Raw genomic sequence first — 20,773 nt, 5'->3', positions numbered from 1 at the left:
TGTTATTCGCAATGGGGATTTTTACGGGTGGCTTATTGGGCCTACGCCAACACTCCTGTCTCGCCGGAGGGCCATCGTGCTAGTTCTGTTTAATGTCCCAACCAACACTGGGACGACCACGCTGATGGGGCTACCACCTTGGATCTAGCTGGGCATGGTGCAGCGTTTCTTACTCAGCCGCTGGATGCCAGAACAGACGCTGTTTGAGCCGCACCTCCTTGGTGAACAGACACTCGGATCGTACCTCCTCAATCTAGCTGAAGTCAGAAGGACAACAGTGCCCAGGCTGCACTACCAGCTAAGCACACAACTCTTAGCTTGCGGTCTTTGTCATCGCTTGACCCGTGGAAGCATGAGGTAGGAACTTGTGAGGACCAGAGCTATATTGGACGCTCTCCTTATCGACTCACCGTTTTGCAGCCCAAAGGGTCATACCACAATATTCCTAAATAGGAAGAAGTGGTTAAGAGGCTGTACAGATGAGGGGAAAATGCTACAGAAATTTCTCCAGGAATTGTTCTGGGAAATACTCCAGGAATTACTGCAAGAAATATCCCAGTAAATACTCCAAAATTTCCTCCAAGAACTATTCCAGAAATTCCTATAAAGAATATTCCGAAAATTCCTTCAGAAAATAAAAATAAAAGAAACTTCGAAAATTCCTCCAGCAGTCCCTCCAGGAATTCCTTTAAAAATTCCCCCAGGGTATTCTTTTAAAATTCCTTCACAAATTACTACATTAATTCATCCAGAAAGTACTCCAGGTTTTCCTTCCGAAATTTTTTTTTAAGAAAGTCTTGAAGAAATCTTTGGAAGAATTCTTGTTCTTTGAAGAATTCCTGAAAGAATTTTTCAAGGAATTCCTGGAGAAATTCCTAGAGAGATTCTTGGTGGAGTTCTGGAAAGAAGTCTTGAAGGTATTCCTAAAGTAATTAATGAAAGGGAATTCTGGATTGTTGGAGGAATTCTTGTCGAATATCTTAAAGGAATTTCTGACGAGATTGTTAGAGGAATTTCTGATGCATTTCCTGGAGGAATTCCCGATAGTAGGATCTGGGACCATTTGGGCAGGAGCACCTATTTTGAGAACTTGTTGTTATTCTCAGGTTGTTATAACTCAGCAAATTTAGAACCGAATGACATGATTTTTGAAACACGATCAGATACGCACAATATCTAGCTATGTTAAAAAATTCAAGTCAATCGGTTTGAAATTGACTGAGTTGTAGCAGCAAGTGCCCGCTTTTTATTGAAAAATCCCTGGAGGAACTTCTATGAGTAATTTATAAAGGAATCCCTTGCCAAATTCCTGGAGGGATTCTTGGAGGATTTTTTGACAGAAGCATTGGAGCAGGTCTTGAAGAAATTCTTATCAAAGTTCATGTCGAAATTCTTGAAAAAAAATCTGGATGAATACCTGCAAGGATGCTTGGAATAATTCTTAGCAGAAGTTTTGGAGGAATAACTGGAGTAATTTCCGGAAAAAATCCTGGAGGAAATTTTGGAGAAATTCCTGATGAGATTCTTGGTTTATTTATTGTACTCCAAAGGAATGGAGTATGGTGACGATGGGTATTATCCAGCAAATTTGTTCTCTTAGTCATGGGGGGATCTAGTCGGCCAAATTTCTTGAAACTTGGTTGTATAATTCAGCTAGGTTGGGAAGAATTTGAGGCCAACAGCTTTGAGGATTTGAGTTCAACAGCTTTGAGGATTTCAGTTCAACATTAAAAAAAAAACATGACGTAGGGAACAAAACTGCCGAAAACACATAATTTCCCCTATTTCCTGTTCTGTATGAGTCCCCTTAATATTCATTATTGCTTTGCTGGCCGTTTGCCGTATTATTAGAACACCACAGTAGAACATGTCCTTTGCGTGTGTCCCATCTAGGGCCTGTCCATAAACTACGTAGACTCTTAGGGGGGGACGGGGGGGTCTGGCCAAAGTCTACGCTCCATACAAATTTCGAAAATTTTGTATGAACAAAAGTCTACGAGGGGGGAGGGGGGGTCTGAGATGACCGAAAAAAAGTCTACGTAGTTTATGGACAGCGCCCTACGAAGGCCAACGTCGACTCCACAACATCGCTGGTAATATTGGAAAAGTCCTACGGGACGATCCGGATACCATCAAAACACTGTTCAAGTTTCTCCACGATTGTAACCTGTATGAACTAATTTAACAGCTCTCTCATTCGTTCATTAATTGAGTGTGTTGAACTAATTTTTTTTTTTTTTTTTTTTTGCTAGGTTTCTAGCTGCACTCTGAATAGAGTTGAAACCTCTACACTAGACCTGAAGATAGGAAAGCGAACGTAATCTTTCAGAAGAAGTTTACCAGCCGTACGCGGAAAATGATATCCATTAAGACACTGTTGCAAACTGACTCAGAAAGTTACGGTAGAAAGATTGGAAAGTTTTCAATTGGTCAGTCAGTCAGAATTTGCCTATGTAGTGTTATGGTCACACGGTTTGTGTTTGTCTTCTTGTTTGATTTTGTGGTATGGTTCAATATGTTTTACTTCTCGTTAAATCAGTTGTCGTATATTTGTTTTTTCGAATCAATCGAACCCTGTATGTTAAAATATATTCGATCCTGTGTCAAATTGTTTTCTTGGTTTCGCTAATCGTTTTCTACTTCTCTGTGTTCGAGATGAACAAGAGATTTGTGTCCTTAAATTGTCATCGGTGCAAAACCCACAGAAACATGTAACTGAACTTCTGATATTTTTCTGTTGTCGTCATAATACCATCTAAGAGATAAACAAAAATACATACGCCAAGTTGGTCAGTTGATTGCAATAAAATTTTAAAATAATTAAGATTTCATGTCAACTTTCATCCCGCTACAAGTACTATGAAAAATATTCAAATTCGTTCAATTGTCCTATCGGTCCTACCTAGATAAACCATGTCATTTTCTCAAGCGTAGCCTAGAAATGTCAACCGAGTCATACACAAGTAACGTTGTTCAGTTAATATCAGTTTTTGTCCAAAAAGTCACGTCGAACGCATTGATGTCAACAATGCGTTTAAGTGTTCGCACGTTAGCTTCGAATCTATCAGCACAATTAAGTGCTGCAAATCTCCTTCCCACTATTAATTCTTCGGTCGATTTTTATTGCTTTATTTAAAGAAAATATGACCAACTAACATTGCAAAAAATCGAAAAAGCGACTATGACATTAATAAATTACTAATCAAAATCAACCGAGAAACGTAGGAAATAGAGCCCAAACAACATTTTGAAGTCAGCTGGCTGTAAAAGGTTCCAAAACCTGTCACAAATCCTATAACAGTTTTATTAGGATTTGTAACGATCATCAAAACCCTCTTAAATCCAACCGACTTTAAACTATTGTTTGGGAATAGACTCTACTGAGCCCTGGCGGTTCCTCCGTGTATATCGAGCATGTCTGATGCATATGATCAGCCATACTCCATCTGCAGCAGCCGGTTCGTGATGAACCGTTGGAGGCGCATTAAAGTGTTAAAAAGGTGATATGTTTCACTAAAGAACACTACATTACAATAATCAAAATGAAACTCCTTCACTTTAATACCGTCAACCCCTGCGAACTTGGCCAGGGTGCGAACTTGGCCAGGGAATTGAGTGTGTTGAACTAATATTAAGTTAAAAAAAACACAATAATAAAGAACATAAAAAAAATATTAGAACAGTTAATGTAAATATAAAATTCAATAAGCATATTTATTTCATTTAAACGTACACTCTAAAAGTCAAATTGTACATTACATTGTTAATTGCAATCCAGGAGCCCAACCAAATTGGTAAAGATGCTCCTCTTTGATTTTACTAACGACTGATGAAAAGTAAGCATGCGCTGCTCTAATTCCGAACAGCACAACGAACATGTATTAGAAGACAGTGTTTATCTGGTGTCATTATAAGCTCAAAATACACATCTTTCCGTATGTATGTAGTTGCTGGACCACTGTGCATTTCTTCCCATTGATAGTGAATGCTCCCATTCGGAACAAACCCAAAGATGTTGATAATGTACCTACATGTTTTGCATAACTCTTACACAGTTCGGACCACTGTATGCTGTCTACCCAATTTGAGATAATCAAACCTGTGATGCATCCTTTGCCATGTACGTGTACACAAATCCTGTTTGCACTTCACTGCAGATTGCACTGTTTACACCACCAGAAAAGTGTCCTGTCGTCTCGGTTCAGCCAGATGCTAGACCCGTAGACACCCATTTCGGAAGGAACAGTCTCTGGACCGAGTATGGCCGACTGTGAAGCTTTTCGAACCGAGAAGACTCACTGCTCTGCTACTGCTGCTGTTGCTCAAACTCACAATCTCGAATCGAATCGAATCGGCGCTGGCTGTTCTTCCGAAAAGTCAACACACAACACACCACATCAAACAGGGCAAAGCTGCTCGGGCTGGCTGCTGGCTGAAAGCGCTCCGTTGTATGCGGGGAACCGACCGACCGAGCGACCGAAGACCACCAACACCGATGAGAACGCGTTCACTGTACACACAAATACCGCTGCGAGAAGCGACGGAAAAGCATCCGTCGTCGTAGAAGCACAACCAGCGCAGTGGCCAGCCAGCCAGAAGCACGGGAGCAGAAAAAAAATGAACCAAAAAATGTCAGTCAGGGTAGCACCTCAATCGACCCGATTGGAAAAACTGCATTTTCGCACCGAAAACTCGATTCTTCACCGTGGAAAACTATCGCAATCACTACAGCTCACGTTTAACTTCAATTACGTACCATTTTCGACGGTTTCGGGATGATTTTTCTACTTAAATGAAAGGAATTTATCGTCAGCCATTAATGTGCGAGAGAAACCAACAATTAGACATATTTTTATTATTGACAGTGGTGCCAGTTCAAGCTAAAATGCGACTTTTCCAGGGGTGTTGGCAGAGGAGGTCGAAAAAGTCGAATGCCAAGATTTATAGTTAAAGGCATGAATAAAAATCAAATCAGATTGACCAATCCAAATGGCTGTGTGGTAGGGGAAGATTCAAATATTACGTCCATCGTTTTTCGGGATTTCTAGACCCCCCCTCCCCCCTCTGTCACGCACTTTTCCTATACCCAATACACGTACTGTCACACTTTTCAGGACCCCCCCCCCCCTCCCCCAAATCATGGACGTAATTTTTGAACGTTCCCTAGGGTCCGGGGGTGGGCGGGGTGGTAAACTCGGCACACTTGATTTTGTGCCAAACGTACCGATGATGTACCAGAGTGAGCCGGCAGTTGATTCAATACATTTTATTTATGTATCTGGCAAAATTTCTCTTGTTTTGATATCGCCTGTGCAGGGGCGTACAATTTCGTTTCAATGATACACTTTCATGCAACATTTGAATAAGTCACTTCATGGCGAGATGGACCGTTATCGGTCTTAGCCGTGTCTGACAACAGACCCCACAAAGAAAAAAAAAAAAAAAGTCACTTCAAGTGTTTCATACATTTTTCTAATGACTCGGTCGTTAAAAAAAACTTTTCCACTCATCGTACACAGCAAAAAAAGTTGTTGAATATTACATCGAAATCGCTGCAACCAGGTCGTTACATCGATTGATTAATATTACACAGCCCGATGTACTCGACGGCTGTTGATGTAATAAACAGATCCGATGTAATTGTTGCGATGTAATTTATTCGACGTACATTTATAGGATGTAAATGAAGCGATGTAAAATGGAAACGATTAAAAACGCCCTTCTATAGCCGATTAAATTACGTTTTCATCCCTTTTTGTTGAGAATTTTGTATAGCTGAAGTAATCACTAGATCTATACTAAATTCACAACGAAAAAGAATAAAAACATAATTTAATCAGCCATAGAAGAGAAGGCATTGAACAATCAATAAACACAAGAAAAAACAAAGCGTTGAACTAGTTTATTTATTTTTTTTTTATTATTGCCAAACTGGGAAAGAGCCTGCACATAAACCTTATGTTTTATGAGCATTAACAAATGAAATGACATCTTTTTTGCATGCATGACCAGAAAATCGAAAATATTTATACGTAATACGCAAGTATCCTAAACCAATCGGAAATTGAAGCTCTCTTGCATACCGCTTCGGTTATGTGGGCCTTTGTATACCTACTTCTATTTTATCTTATTTTTATAATGCATACAAAACATGTCTTCTTCACACTGTTTGAATAAGCGATTTTACCCCTGCAAACAGCTCGTCTTCCATAGTATTCTCAAATTAGCATCATGAGCAGCTTTGCCGGCCAATCGCTTGACAACTGTTTCTTGGCAGCGAGATGGAAGCCTTGGTGGGTTTTCCGATGATAAGGAATAATATAAACGGGTGGCGACGTAACGCAGTCACAACGAATAAAACTCAGATAGATGGTCATGTGCAGGATGGTCAGGTTCGAGTCTGAGCATGTTCATCGCCGGTGGCGATATGATAGCGGATCGAATCGTTCTGGATGCTCGGATCCGGATGGTGGGTCAAGATAAACGGCACCTTCCTTGGGTCGATCCGGCCGCACTTCACCTTCAGCAACTTGTACTTGGCTTCCTCAGGTGCAATACAGTGAACGGTGAAACGATGCTTGACGCCGTACATCTAAGATGGATGACATTCATGAATCCGGTCGGGTAATTGAAGTCAGTGCAAACCTTGCCATCGATCTAGATGTGATGCTGCAGATCTTGGTAACTTCAGTGTTGGTCAAGACATACTTCACGATGGTTGCACAAAAAAACACAAGTGGCAGGCAACGAGTCACGCAGTTTGTGTGGGCCAGTGGATGGAAGCGGGGCAAAGGTAACCCTGGAGGCGTTCAATCGCTTTTTAATACGTTTTCGGTCCGCGAGCCATCTTGACACTTTAGAACGAAAAGGAAACGATTATGCCAACGGCGCCAGGGTTAATACAACACTGACTCGAATATGGCTGCTTTGTCATCCTGGAAACACAAAAACATTATTAGCAATCAATTATTAGAAATTGATCAATTTTTAATAAGATGTTCATGAACATTTCACGAATAATTTCATAAATGTTCACAAGAATTTATCTAAAACAGAATTCTGCCAAAACTGTGTAACTTATTCTATACATTTTGCAGATTCTATAGCATTACTCAAATAATCGCGCTGCTCTAGTCTAAATGCTAAAATATTCTAGTATTATCTGCTTTCCTGTTTGGATTACACCAGGAGTTCGTTGTGTGACTCATTCAGAGCTTCCCATAACGATTCCTCCAGGAATCTAAATTTATTTCAGTAAATTCTCAATGGATTACTCCAGCTTTATGGTGATTCCTCATGGAGTGCTTGAGGAATTTTTTTCTTGTTACTTTTTTCTACAAATGTTCCTTTTGAAATTCTTCTCTAGCAGCTTCGTCTGGGTTTTCTCCTGGAGTTCTCTGGTATACTTCTAAGAATTTGTTCTGAAATTTCCTCCAGCATTTGTGGTAGAATCCCATCAGGATTTTTCTGTAAATTAATGCATGATGATCCTGGAGATTCCTCCAGGATATCTACTTCAAGAGTTCATTGGGAGCTCATTCGCGAATTTCACTAGAAGCACTCCAGCATTCATGCATGAATCTCTCTAGAATTTCCAGAATTTTCCCGAAAAAATCCTCCAAAAGTACCTCGGGAAATGTTGCAGAAGCTCCTTTCTCCAGGAGTTACATGGAAATTCCTACAGAAGCTTCTCGGAGATCCTCATGAAAATACAAGGGAATTCCTCAGAAATTCATCCAGGAGCTCCTCAAGAATACCTCCAGAAGTTCCATGGGAATTCTTTCAGGGATTCCTCGGGAATTCTTCCAGAAAATCCACGGGAGTTTTCCGGGAATTTCTCCAAGAGTTCCTTGGGCATTCTTGCAGAAGCTCCATGGGGATTCGTACAGGAGTTCCTCGCCAATTTTTCCAGGAGCTCCTCGGTAATTCATCCAGGAGTTCCAAGGTTATTCCTTCCCCGGAAATTCCTGCAGCAGTTTCTTGGAAATTCTTGCAGGAGTTCCTCGAGAGTTCCTCTAGGAGTTGCTCGGGAGCTACTCAGGAATTCCCCGAGGAGGTCTTCAGTTCCTCTAAGAGTTTCTCGGGAACTCCTCCATTAATTCCTCGAAAACTACTCCAGCAGTTCCACTTAAATTCCTCCAGGAGCTCATCGGGGATTTCTTCAGAAGATCCTTGGAAATTTCTCAAGCAGTTTCTGTGGAATTCCTTGAAATTACTCTAGGATTTTTTCGGGAATTCGTCCAATACTTCCTCAGGAATATCTCCAGGAGCTCCTCCAGAAGTTGCTCGGGAGTTTCTTGAGCATTCCTCCACGAGCTTGTCGGAACTTCCTCCAATAGCTCCTCGGGCATTCTTCCGTAGTATTCCGAGGAGTTACCCGGTAATTCATCCATTAGTTTCAATGATAGTCCTCCAGAAGTTGCTCATAAATTTCGCCAGTAGCTCCTCGGGAATCCATCCAGAAGTTCCTCTGGAATTGCTACAGGAGTTCCTCGGGAATATCTCCAGGAGTTCCTCAAAAAATCCTCAAAAAGGTTCCGCGAAATTCCTGCAGGAGATTCCCGAGGAACTCCTAGAGCAATGCCCGAAAAACTCCTGTAGCAATTCCCGAAAAATTCCGAAGGGATGCCCGAAGAACTCGTTAAAAAAAATCCTGAGGAACTCCTGGAGGGAACTCTAGAAGCATTCCCGTGGAATTCCTCCAGGAGTCCCTCGAGAATTTCTCCAGAAGTTCCTCGGTTGTTCCTTCAGGAGTTCCCCGGGTATTCAGCCATGGAATTCCACGAAGAATCCTACAGTTCATCAGAAATTTCTCAGGAGACTTTTTTCAGATTTTTTTTTGTGAATTCTTCCAGGAGTTCCCCGGAAATATCTCCAGGAGTTCTTCGGGAATAGCTCCGGAAGTTCCCCGGAAATTTCTGCAGGAGTTTTTTGGAAATTTCTCAGGGAGTTCCTGAGGAATTTCTCAAGAATTTCCTCGAGGGTTCATCCAAGAGTTCTCCGGAAATATCTCCAGAAGCTCCTCGTTAATTCTTCCAGGAGTTTCTCGGGAATTCCTCCAAGATTTCCTCGGGAATTTTATTCTATTTATTTATTGCTCCAGGAGTTCTTCGAAAATTCCTCCAGGAATTTATTGGGAATTTCTCCAGAAGTTCCCAAATTATTCCTCCAGGAGTTCTCCGGAAAAATCTCCAGGAGTTCATCGGATATTCCTCCACTGGTTCCTCAAGCATTACTCCAAGGAGTTTCTCTCGCATTTCCTCCAAGAATTCCTCCTGAAATTCCTCCACGAGTTCCTCGGAAATATCTTTAGAAATTCTTCGAGAATTCCTCCTGCAGTTCACCGGAAATATCTTCAGGAGTTCTTCAGGAATATCGAAGTTCATCGGGAATTCCTCCTGGAGTTCCTCGGAATTTTCTCCGGGAGTTCCTCAGGAATTTCCTCGAGGATTCATCCAAGCATTCTCCGGAAATATCTCCAGAAGCTTCTCGGGAATTTTTACAGGAGCTCCTCGGGAATTCTTCCAGAAGTTCCTCCGAAATTCCTGCAGGAGTTTTTTGAAAGTTTCTCCGGGAGTTCCTCAGGAATTTCTAAAAAAAAACAAAAATCTTGAGGATTCATTGAGGAGTTCCTGGAAATATTTCCAAGAAATCCTCGGAAATTTTATTTTATTTATTTATTTACGAGCCGCCGGAGTTTTGCTCGCTTTCTGGTAGGGATAAGCCAATCTGACGTTTGGCTGTGTCTTCTGGCAGCTGGTCGAAAGATCGATCAAAAAACTTATCGATCAGCTGTCAAACGACACAAGCCAAACGTCAGATCGTTTTATCCCTACCAGAAAATGATCATGATTGTGGCGGCCATTACCGCTCGTGAATTGCTGGATTAATTTCTCCAGGAGTTCCTCGAAAATTCCTCCAGGAATTTATCGGGAATTTCCCCAGGAACTGATTATTCCTCCAGGAGTTCATCGAATATCCTTATACTAGGACCTCAAGCATTACTTCAAGGAGTTCCTCGCGCATTCCCAAAAAAATTCTCCCAACAGTTCCTTCCTCCTTAATTGCTCCAGGAGTTCTTCGAAAATTCCTCCAGGAATTTATTGGGAATTTCTTCAGAAGTTGCTCGATTACTCCTCCAGGAGTTCTTCGGAAAAATCTCCAGAAGTTCTTCGGAAGAATCTCCAGGAGTTCCTAGGATATTCCTCCACTAGTTCCTCAAGCATTACTTCAAGAAGTTTCTCGCGCATTTCCTCGGGAATTCCTCCTGGAATTCCTCCACGAGTTTCTCAGAAATTCCTCCAGGAGTTCCTCGGAAGTATCTTTAGAAATTCTTCGAGAATTCCTCCAGGAGTTCACCGGTAATTAGGAGTTCTTCGGGAATGTAGAGGTTCCTCGAAAATTTCTCTTGGAGTTGCTCAAATTTCTCCAAGAGTTCTTCAGGAGTTTCTAGGGGAATTTTTCAAGAATTTCCTAAAAGATTCATCCAGGAGTTCCCTGAAAATATCTCCAGACTTCCCCGGAAATATCTCCTGGAGCTCTTCGGGAATATCTCCAGAAGTTTCTCAGAAACTCCTGCAGGAGTTCCTGGGGACTTCCTCCAGGAGCTCCTCAGGGATTCTTTCTGCAGTTCCTCGAGAATTCCACCAAGAGTTTTTCGGGAATTTCTTCAGAAGTTCCTCGAGAATTCCTCCAGGAGTTTTCCGAAAATATCTCTAGGAATTACTTCAACGAGTTCCTCGCGAATTCTTCCATAAGTTCCTTGGGAATTCCTCCAGAAGTTCCTCTGAAATTCCTACAGGAGTTCCTCGAGAATATCTTTAGAAATTTCTCGAGAATTCCTCCAGGAGTGCAGCGGACATATCTTCAAGAGTTCTTCAGAAATATCTCCAGGAGTTTCTCGGGAATTCTTTTAGGAGTTCCTCGGGAATTCCTCCAGAAGTTCCTCGGGAATTCTTACAGAAATTACTCGGGAATTCTTCCAGGAGTTCCTCGGGAATTCCTCCAAAAGCTTCTCTGGAATTCCTCCATAAGTTCCTCCGATTTTCCTTCAGAAGTTCTCCGTTTATCTATCCATGAGTACATCGGGAATTTCTCCGGTAATTCCTCGAGAATTCTTCCAGGAGTTCCCTGGGAATATCTCCAGGAGTTTCTCGGATATTCCTCCACTAGTTCCTCGGTAATTACTCCAAGGAGTTCCTCGCGAATTCCTCCAAGAGTTCTTCGGAAATTTCTCCTGGAATTCCACCACAAAATCCTCAGAAATTCCTCTAAGAGTTCCTTGAGAATTGTGCTCATTCTGCGAATGGAGTGACGTGAGAAAAGTCGGAGTCGTATATCGAGGTGAGAATTCTCGACTCGAATGAGGTGACTCTCCATTTGATTTACACGGCGAGTCACTTCATTCGAGACGGTATTCCTCATCTCGATATACGACTCCGACTTTTCTCACGTCACTCCATTCGCAGAATGAGCACAAATATGTTCAAAAATTTATCTAGAATTCCTCCAAGAGTTCAGCGGAAATATCTTCAGGAGTTCTTCGGCAATATCTCCAGAAGTTCCTCGGTAATTCCTCCCGAAGTTCCTTGGAAATTTCTCCGGGAGTTGCTTAGAAAATTCGGTAGTTCTTCAGGAATTTCTTAAGATTTTCCCCAAAAAATCATCTAGGAGTTCCTCGGAAATATCTCTGAAAGTTTATCGGGAATTCATTCAGGAGTTCCTCGGGAATTCTTCCAGAAATTCCTCGGGAATTCTTCCAGAAGTTTCTCGGGAATTCTTCCAGGAGTTCCTCGGAAATTCCTCCAAAAGTTTCTCTGGAATTCCATAAGTTCCTTGGATATTCCTTCAGGAGTTCTCCGGGTATCTGTCGGGTCGAGCCTAACTCCGACCCTGTATAAAAGGAATTGTAGAAGTGGCACAGTTGGCTACCCTTATATACGAGACGACGAGTGGATGGGTTTCCGTTTTAGCGAGGAGAAGAGTGTTGATCGCCGGACACCGAGGTTGTACGAATTAACGTGGCAATAAATATCTTTGAAATCGAGTGCGGAATTCTTGTTTAATCTAGTGCTATTTTCCTTCCGAGATCCGACAGTATCCATCCATGAGTTCTTCGGGAATTTCTCCAGAAGTTTCTCGAGAATTCTTCCAGGAGATCTCCGGAAATATTTCCAGAAATTTCTCGGATATTCCTCCACTAGTTCCTCGCTAATTACTCTAAGGAGTTCCTCGCGAATTCCTCCAAGAGTTTTTCGGGAATTTCTCCTGAAATTCCTCCACGAAATCCTCAGAAATTCCAGCAAGAGTTCCTTGAGAATATCTTCAGAAATTCCTCCATTATTCCTCTATGAGTTCAGCAGAAATATCTTCAGGAGTTCAGCGGAAATATCTTCAGCAGTTCTTCGGAAACATCTCCTAAAGTTCCTCGCTAATTTCTCCTGGAGTTCCTCGAAAATTTCTCCGGGAGTTCCTTGGAAATTTCTCCGAGAGTTCCTCAGGAATCTCAAGAGTTTACTCAAAGATTCATCCAGGAGTTCCCCGAAAATATCTCCAGGAGTTCCTCGAAAATTCCTGCAGGAGTTCCTTGTGCATTCCTCTAGAAGTTCCTCGTGTATTCCTTCAGGAGTTCTCCGGGTATTCATCCATTAGTTTCTCGGGAATTCCTACAGGAGCGTCTCAGGAATTCCTCCTGGAGTTCCTTGGAAATTTCTCCAAGAGTTTATCGGGAAATTCTACAGAAGTTCCTCGAGAATTCTTCCAGGAGTTTCTCGGAAATAAATCTAGGAGTTCCTCCTCCACAAGTTTCTTTTGAATTACTCCAACGAGTTTCTCGGGAATTCATCCAGCGATTCCTCGTGAATTCTTCCAGGAGTTTATCGGGAATTCTTCCAGAAGTTTTTTTCGGAAATTCTTCCAGGAGATCTCCGGAAGTATCTCCAGGAGTTCCTTGAATAATCCTCCACTAGTCCCTCGGGAATTACTCCAAGGAGTTCCGCAGGATTTCCCATGGGATTTCCTCGTGGAATTTCTCGGAAAGTTCTCTGGGAATTCCTTAAAAATTTCTCCGGGAGTTCCTCAGGAATTTCTCAAAAACTCCTCGGGGATTCTTCCTGGCTCGGGAATTCCTCCATAAGTTCCTTGGGAAGTCCTCCTGGTGTTTGCCAGAATTTCTCCAGGAATTCTTCAGGATTTTTTTCACGAGTTTCTCTGAAATTTGTCCAGCAGTTTCTCGAGAATATCTCTAAAAATTCCTCGAAAATTCCTCTAGGAGTTCCCCGGAAATATTTATTTATTTATTGCTTCAGGAGTTCCTTGAAAATTGCGCCAGGAGATCTTAGGAACATCCTCCAGGATTTCTTCGGGAAATCCTCCGGAAGATCCTTGGGATTTCCTCCAGGAGATCCCCGGAAATTCGTTTTGCAGTTCCACTGGAATTCTTTGGGAATTTCTCCGGGAGTTCCTCGGAAATTCCTCCTGAAGCACCTCGAACACTCCTCCAGGACTTCATCGAGATTTTTTTTCAGAATTTTTCCGGGAATTGCTCCAGGAGTTCCTTGAGAATTGCTCCAGGAGATCTTGGGAATTCCTCCAGAAGTTCTCTGGAAATATCCCGAATTGGGTTCTTTAGGGGTATCCAGATTATTCCATGATCGGAATCTCCGTCCAAAAAATAGTCAAAATACAAAATTAAATCATTTTCGGTGCCCGGGAACTGTTTTTAAAATGCATTTGCAGTTTGTATGGGGACTTTTTTTTTGTTCGGGATGAACTGTCATTTTATCGATTGAACTGTCATTCTATCCACAAAAATAAAACCCGTTTTGTTTATTTAACCATCAAAACTAAGGTATTGGAACGCAATAAAATCACATTATACTCAGAAAAATGAGCTCTTTCAATTAGGATATAGAAAATAGCAATATTTTGTTCACTAAACAACCCAATTGTTCCCCTTATATTCCTTCTGGATTTCCACGGGAATGCTTCTAGAGTTCCCTCCAGGAGTTCCTCAGAATTTTTTTAACGAGTTCTTCGGGCATCCCTTCGGATTTTTTCGGGAATTGCTACAGGAGTTTTTCGGGCATTGCTCTAGGAGTTCCTCGGGAATTCTTCCGTAGTATTCCGAGGAGTTACCCGGTAATTCATCCATTAGTTTCAATGATAGTCCTCCAGAAGTTGCTCATAAATTTCGCCAGTAGCTCCTCGAGAATCCATCCAGAAGTTCCTCTGGAATTGCTACAGGTGTTCCTCGGGAATATCTCCAGGAGTTCCTCAAAAAATCCTCAAAAAGGGTTCCGCGAAATTCCTGCAGGAGATTCCCGAGGAACTCTTAGAGCAATGCCCGAAAAACTCCTGCAGCAATTCCCGAAAAATTCCGAAGGGATGCCCGAAGAACTCGTTAAGAAATCCTAAGGAACTCCTGGAGGGCACTCATAGAGGAATAATGGAGGAATTTCTGAAGATATTCTCAAGGAACTCTTGCTGGAATTTCTGAGGATTTCGTGGAGGAATTTCAGGAGAAATTCCCGAGAAACTCTTGGAGGAATTTGCGAGGAACTCCTTAGAGTAATTAGCGAGGAACTAGTGGAGGAATATCCGAGAAATTTCTGGAGATATTTCCGGAGAACTCCTGGAAGAATTCTCGAGAAACTTCTGGAGAAATTCCCGAAGAACTCATGGATGGATACCCGGAGAACTCCTAAAGGAATATCCGAGGAATTTATGGAATTCCAGAGAAACTTTTGGAGGAATTTCCGAGGAACTCCTGGAAGAATTCCCGAGAAACTCCTGAAAGAATTCCCGAGGAACTTTCAGAGATATTTCCGAGGAACTCCTAGATGATTTTTTGGGGAAATTCTTAAGAAATCCCTGAAGAACTCCCGGAGAAATTTCTAAGCAACTCCCGGAGAAATTTCCAAGGAACTTCGGGAGGAATTACCGAGGAACTTCTGGAGATATTGCCGAAGAACTCCTGAAGATATTTCCGCTGAACTCATGGAGGAATTCTAGATAACTTTTTGAACATATTCTCAAGGAACTCTTGGAGGAATTTCTGAGGATTTTGTGGTGGAATTCCAGGAGAAATTTCCGAAGAACTCTTGGAGGAATTCGCGAGGAACTCCTTGGAGTAATTACCGTAGAACTAGTAGAGTATCCGAGAACTCCAGGAGATATTTCCAGGGAACTCCTGGAAGAATTCCAGAGTAATTTCTGTAAGAATTCCCGAGGAACTTCTGGAGGAATTCCCGAGGAACTCCTAAAAGAATTCCCGAGGAACTCCTGGAGATATGTCCAAAGAACTCCTGAAGATATGTCCACTGCACTCCTGGAGGAATTCTCGAGAAATTTCTAAAGATATTCTCGAGGAACTCCTGTAGGAATTTCATAGGAAACTTCTGAAGAAATTCCCGAAAAACTCCAGGAGATATTTCCAGGGAACTCCTGGAAGAATTCCAGAGTAATTTCTGTAAGAATTCCCGAGGAACTCCTGCAGGAATTTCTGAGGAACTTCTTGAGATATTCCCGAAGAGCTCCTGGAGATATTTCCGGGGAACTCTGGAGATATTTTCAGAGAATTCCTGGATGAATCTTTTAGGAAATTCTTGAAAAATTCCCCTAGAAACTCCTGAGGAACTCTAGGAGAAATTTGAGCAACTCCAGGAGGAATTTTCGAGGAACCTCTACATTCCCGAAGAACTCCTAAAGATATTACCGGTGAACTCCTGGAGGAATTCTCGAAGAATTTCTAAAGATACTTCCGAGGAACTCCTGGAGGAATTTCTGAGAAACTCGTGGAGGAATTCCAGGAGGAATTCCCGAGGAAATGCGCGAGAAACTTCTTGAAGTAATGCTTGAGGAACTAGTGGAAGAATATCCGAGGAACTCCTGGAGGAATAATCGAGGAACTTCTGGAGAAATTCCCAATAAATTCCTGGAGAAATTTTCGAAGAACTCTTTGAGCAATAAAGGAGGAAGGAACTGTTGGGAGAACTCTTGGGGGAATGCGCGAGGAACTCCTTGAATTAATGCTTGAGGTCCTAGTATAAGGATATCCGATGAACTCCTGGAGGAATAATCGAGGAACTTCTGGGGAAATTCCCGATAAATTCCTGGAGGGATTTTCGAGGAACTCCTGGAGCCATTAATCCAGCAATTCACGAGCGGTAATGGCCGCCACAATCATGATCACTTTCTGGTAGGGATAAATCGATCTGACGTTTGGCTTGTGTCGTTTGACAGCTGATCGATAAATTTTTTGATCGATCTTATCGACCAGCTGCCACAAGACACAAGCCAAACGTCAGATTGGCTTATCCCTAGGTACCAGAAAGCGAGCAAAACTCCGGCGGCCATTAGCGCTCGTAAATAAATAAATAAAATAAAATTTCCGAGGATTTCTTGGAAATATTTCCAGGAACTCCTCAATGAATCCTCAAGATTTTTGTTTTTGAGAAATTCCTAAGGAACTCCCGGAGAAACTTCCAAAAAACTCCTGCAGGAATTTCGGAGGAACTTCTGGAAGAATTCCCGAGGAGCTTCTGGAGTTATTTCCGGAGAACTCTTGGATGAATCCTCGAGGAAATTCTTGGGAAATTCCTGAGGAACTCCCGGAGAAAGTTCCGAGGAACTCCAGGAGGAATTCCCGATGAACTTCGATATTCCTGAAGAACTCCTGAAGATATTTCCGGTGAACTGCAGGAGGAATTCTCGAAGAATTTCTAAAGATATTTCCGAGGAACTCGTGGAGGAATTCCAGGAGGAATTCCCGAGGAAATCTTGAGGTAATGCGAGAGAAACTCCTTGGAATAATGCTTGAGGAACCAGTGGAGGAATATCCGATTAACTCCTGGAGATTTTTCCGGAGAACTCCTGGAGGAATAATTTGGGAACTTCTGGAGAATTTCCCAATAAATTTCTGGAGGAGTTTTCGAAGAACTCCTGAAGCAAGAAATAAATTTCATTTTCATTTTCATTTTGCAGCATTTGGTGGGGCAATGAGAGCGCAAGTCAGTCCAAAGCCGATGATAAGGAGGGGTAATGGCTGAATAGTCTTTGCTGACCACATAAACGCCATGGGATAGGAAAAGGGTATTTTGGTGTGGGATTAGGGTGTTGGTACAGACTTGACAATATCAATGCTATTCAGATGCAAAATAATTTTAAGGCTCAATAGTGAATCGCATACCTTCCAAAACCAAAAAACAATAATTCACAAAATACCAAGCAAGTCATAGAAAGAAAAAGCGCCCGATTGTTTATTTTGTCAATTATAACAAACGGAAACTTCTACCCTCTCCGACTCGCCAGTCACCCCGGAAAAAATGTCCCTTCAGTTCTGGAAAATATATTATTCCCAATTAAGCCTTTAATCGAATTGTCCGCGTGGTCTTGTAGTACCCCTGCTAGGTAAGAATCAGTCATTGCCATACATATTAAATGCTAGACATGACCCCATGGATAGCATTTGCATATGTAAAAGCTTTGCTGATGTGACTTTCCTATTAGGCAATTCTCTCATCTCATGTTTGTCTTCAAAACCTTATCAAGCTTAGAAAATTGAAGTTGATAAACAATACATTACAAGGTTCGAATTCCCATAGAATGAGATCATTCATTCGCACTACAACACCATAGGAGATAATACCACATTGGCTGATTACAGTACAAATGTGAAAAATCTCCCTTTTCCCCCTATCCGCAACCCGGGGACGCGCCCTGTTGGATTTCGAAAGCCTCGGAGAATATTACAAACCTTCAATGGCATTCCCATAAACTAACCCACATTGCCCATTCAGGGGTCTGACTGGGCCTATTACCCTCCCTCAGTTTGTAATATTCTCTCCAACTTGGAATTATATTTTCCCGACACATAAATGACTTCGACAAATGTTCGATTACTATGCAGCGTCATGATCAGTATAACTATATCAGATGACTTGAAGATCTGATTCTTACAGAATTGTTTGCCATTGATTATACATTCAGCTATTCCAATCATTGCTGCAAAGGCCATCGACCACATGCCTGAAATCAAAGCTTCCTGGAAGATATAATCCAAGCCCAGGGAACTCCTGAAGCAAGAAATAAATAGAATAATATTCCCGAGGAACTCTTGGAGGAATTCCCGAGAAACTCCTGGAAGAATTAACGAGGAGCTTCTGGAGATATTTCCGGAGAACTCTTGGATGAACCCTCGAGGAAATTCTTGAGAAATTCCTCAGGAACTCCCTGAGAAATTTCCAAAAAACTCCTGCAGAAATTTCCGGGGAACTTCCGGAGCTATTCCCGAAGAACTCCTGGAGATATTTCCGGGAAACTCGTGGAAGAAATCACAAAAAAAATCTGAAAAAAGTCTCCTGAGAAATTTCTGATGAACTGTAGGATTCTCCGTGGAATTCCATGGCTGAATACCCGGGGAACTCCTGAAGGAACAACCGAGGAACTTCTGGAGAAATTCTCGAGGGACTCCTGGAGGAATTTTAGAGTAATGTTTTGAGAAATTTTCTTGGAACTCACGAAGGGATTTGCATAAATGTTGGGAATTAAATCACTAAAAAAATAACTGGAGTAATTCCGAGAGAAATCTTGGATAAATATTCAGGAAAATTGGAGGGATTTTACCACAAATTTTGAATTAATTATTCTGCCCTAATTTGCATATCTGTTCCATTTGCATAGGAAAACCAGCAAACATGGGGTTGATATGCGATTCACGGCAGCATAGGTGGGTGATCTTCTAAAGGAATTCTCGTGGAACTCCTTCAAAATTTGAACATTTGAGCATTGAACGATGGTCAAACCAATCGTCTTTTGATTTGTACTGCAAAAATAGTTGAAAAGTGGCCCATTACATTGCAATAATTGAAAGAGAAAGTAAACAAAGAGAGCCTCTCAAATGCAGATAGGACCTATTGAAATGTTTGGCCTGTAAATATTCCCAGAGAATCCATGGAGGAATTCCAGGGAAACTCCCTGAGGCAATTCATTGGGATCATCTGATTTGAATAAATTTCTGTGGAAGTGGAAGAACTGCAGGGGAGATTCCCGGGGAACAATGAATTTCCGGGGAAGTGTTGGAGAAAATTTACGGGTACCTTCTGCACTCGCTTCTGGAATGAATTTTTTGGGCATTACCGGGAGGATTTCCCGGGGAACTTCTAAAAAAACCGTTGGGAGAATCCTGGTTTAATTAACAAATCTTGGAAGACTTTCTGTGAAACTCATCGGAGAATTCCAAAGGAAATCCCGAAGGGATGTCCATAAAAATGCTGTATGAATCTTTGAGAACTCCTGGTGGTTCAAATATGGATGAATTACCAGGGAAAAATTTTAAAAATTCCCAGAAAAATCTTGGACTTGGAGGAAGTTTTACATAAGAATGCTGCAAGAACTCTTGTACGGATTCCCGTAAACTTTCTGGAGAACCCCTGGAGGGACTCCAGAGGAACTCGTGGAGAAAATTCTGAATGAATCCCGTGTAACAGCTGGAAAGGTTTCTGAAGAACTTGAGGAATTTTCGGGGAACTCTTGTATGAACTACCCGGGCAACTGTCCAAAAAATTCCCCTGGGGGTCAGTTTTAGAATCCTACTTTCGGAGAAATTCATAAAAATATCCTGAAGAATTTCTTGGGAATCCATCAGGAAATTCTGAAGAAAATTCCCATAACTCCTGGAGGTCATCCCGTGGAACTAGTTCCTGGAGAAGTTCCTGAATAACGGGTGAAATAATTCCCGGGGAAAAGCTGCAGTTGCTGTTGCGGTTGTTTCCAAACCAACTCGTAAAGTTTCCCGGTGTTCCCGGAATTGGTTTCATCGGCGGTATCTGATTGAAAATTGTATTCCTCTTACAATTCCCCAATGAAGAATATTTATGCCAAGCACTTACCTGTAGAGAATCGCAAATCACTCGGATTGAATGCCGACTGCTTCGTAGTAATCCTCCAGGGCGGTAAAATCCTTAGGCCCCGCACAATACGCCTATCGCCATACATTCTTGGCCATACTCTTGCCTAGGCCGAGGTGAAAGAGGTAGATTTTGTGACATCGCCCATACGGCACCGCTAGATTTTTTAGATGGCCGGTTGGGGGGTTATAATAATTCACTTTTACAGACGAGCCTTGGTGGTTGCAATAATGGCAGGGAATACTTCCTTGGCACATCGTCGTCCACAGCAGCAGCACGAGTTGCCGTGTTTTCAAACACCGGAAGGGAACTTTTCCTATATGTACTGGGAATGTCGCTTTCACGGGTGTAGGCCAGAACGATGCTGTCTCCGAGACAGATTTGGCGATTCGGAAGAGTCAGTCGACCGCCGTCCCGGAAAAAAAGCTGGCGCCTGCATTAAAAAAACATTATATTAGAAAATAATGATTTATTTGCCTTAATTTAATACTTACCAATAAAACAAGACTGGAATTATATTAGGTAAATAAATTTAATGGAAGAAAAACCACTGCGAGTTGCGACTGCAAAATTTGCAAAACAAAAATGGCAGCTTGCTTCGCTTGCGCTGACCGATTACAACTACGACAGTGTTGCGAGATAATATTGCCATAGACTAATTTCAAGACCTCGATGTACCAAAGAAAACGATCAAATTTTGTGTGTCCAGTCCGGTACCCAATAATATTCATAACCGTGTATTTTTTTCCGTGTAAATTGCCTTTTGTGTAAATTATATTTAGCGTGTTACACTGATCTGACAGCTCTGAGAGTGAGGGACTAAATATAAATTACGTAAAGTGGGTACCCGAGGATTGTTCACAATC

The 20,773-nt window shown here is 41.9% G+C and overlaps 1 protein-coding gene, 1 long non-coding RNA gene and 1 pseudogene across 6 annotated transcripts in view; all 3 read right to left on the bottom strand.

The window, feature by feature from the left end:
* Window positions 1-4,887, bottom strand: part of LOC109432363 (uncharacterized) — an 80,660-nt gene extending 75,773 nt beyond the window's left edge. For 2 of the 5 annotated variants that reach the window (XM_062845449.1, XM_062845454.1), the window contains exon 1: window positions 4,757-4,887. The gene's annotated coding sequence lies outside the window, so the exon portion shown is untranslated. Of the gene's footprint in view, window positions 1-4,099 lie in introns of all 5 variants that reach the window. The other 3 variants (XM_062845450.1, XM_062845451.1, XM_062845452.1) reach the window with 3 other exon arrangements.
* Window positions 4,888-5,513: 626 nt separating this feature from the next.
* LOC109404997 (small ribosomal subunit protein eS4-like) lies at window positions 5,514-6,847 on the bottom strand (annotated as a pseudogene).
* Window positions 6,848-18,933: 12,086 nt separating this feature from the next.
* LOC109416211 (uncharacterized) lies at window positions 18,934-20,550 on the bottom strand. The gene is made up of 3 exons (XR_009996195.1): window positions 20,402-20,550; window positions 19,890-20,340; window positions 18,934-19,826 (listed from the first exon to the last, which is right to left on the bottom strand). It is a non-coding gene; the product is annotated as an uncharacterized LOC109416211 (long non-coding RNA).
* Window positions 20,551-20,773: the final 223 nt, after the last annotated feature.

Source organism: Aedes albopictus, chromosome 1 (assembly GCF_035046485.1).
Source record: "Aedes albopictus strain Foshan chromosome 1, AalbF5, whole genome shotgun sequence".
In the NCBI taxonomy this organism is placed as follows: domain Eukaryota; kingdom Metazoa; phylum Arthropoda; class Insecta; order Diptera; family Culicidae; genus Aedes; species Aedes albopictus.
Note: the sequence above shows the minus strand (reverse complement) of the source record. Positions and strands in the feature narration are given on the sequence as shown.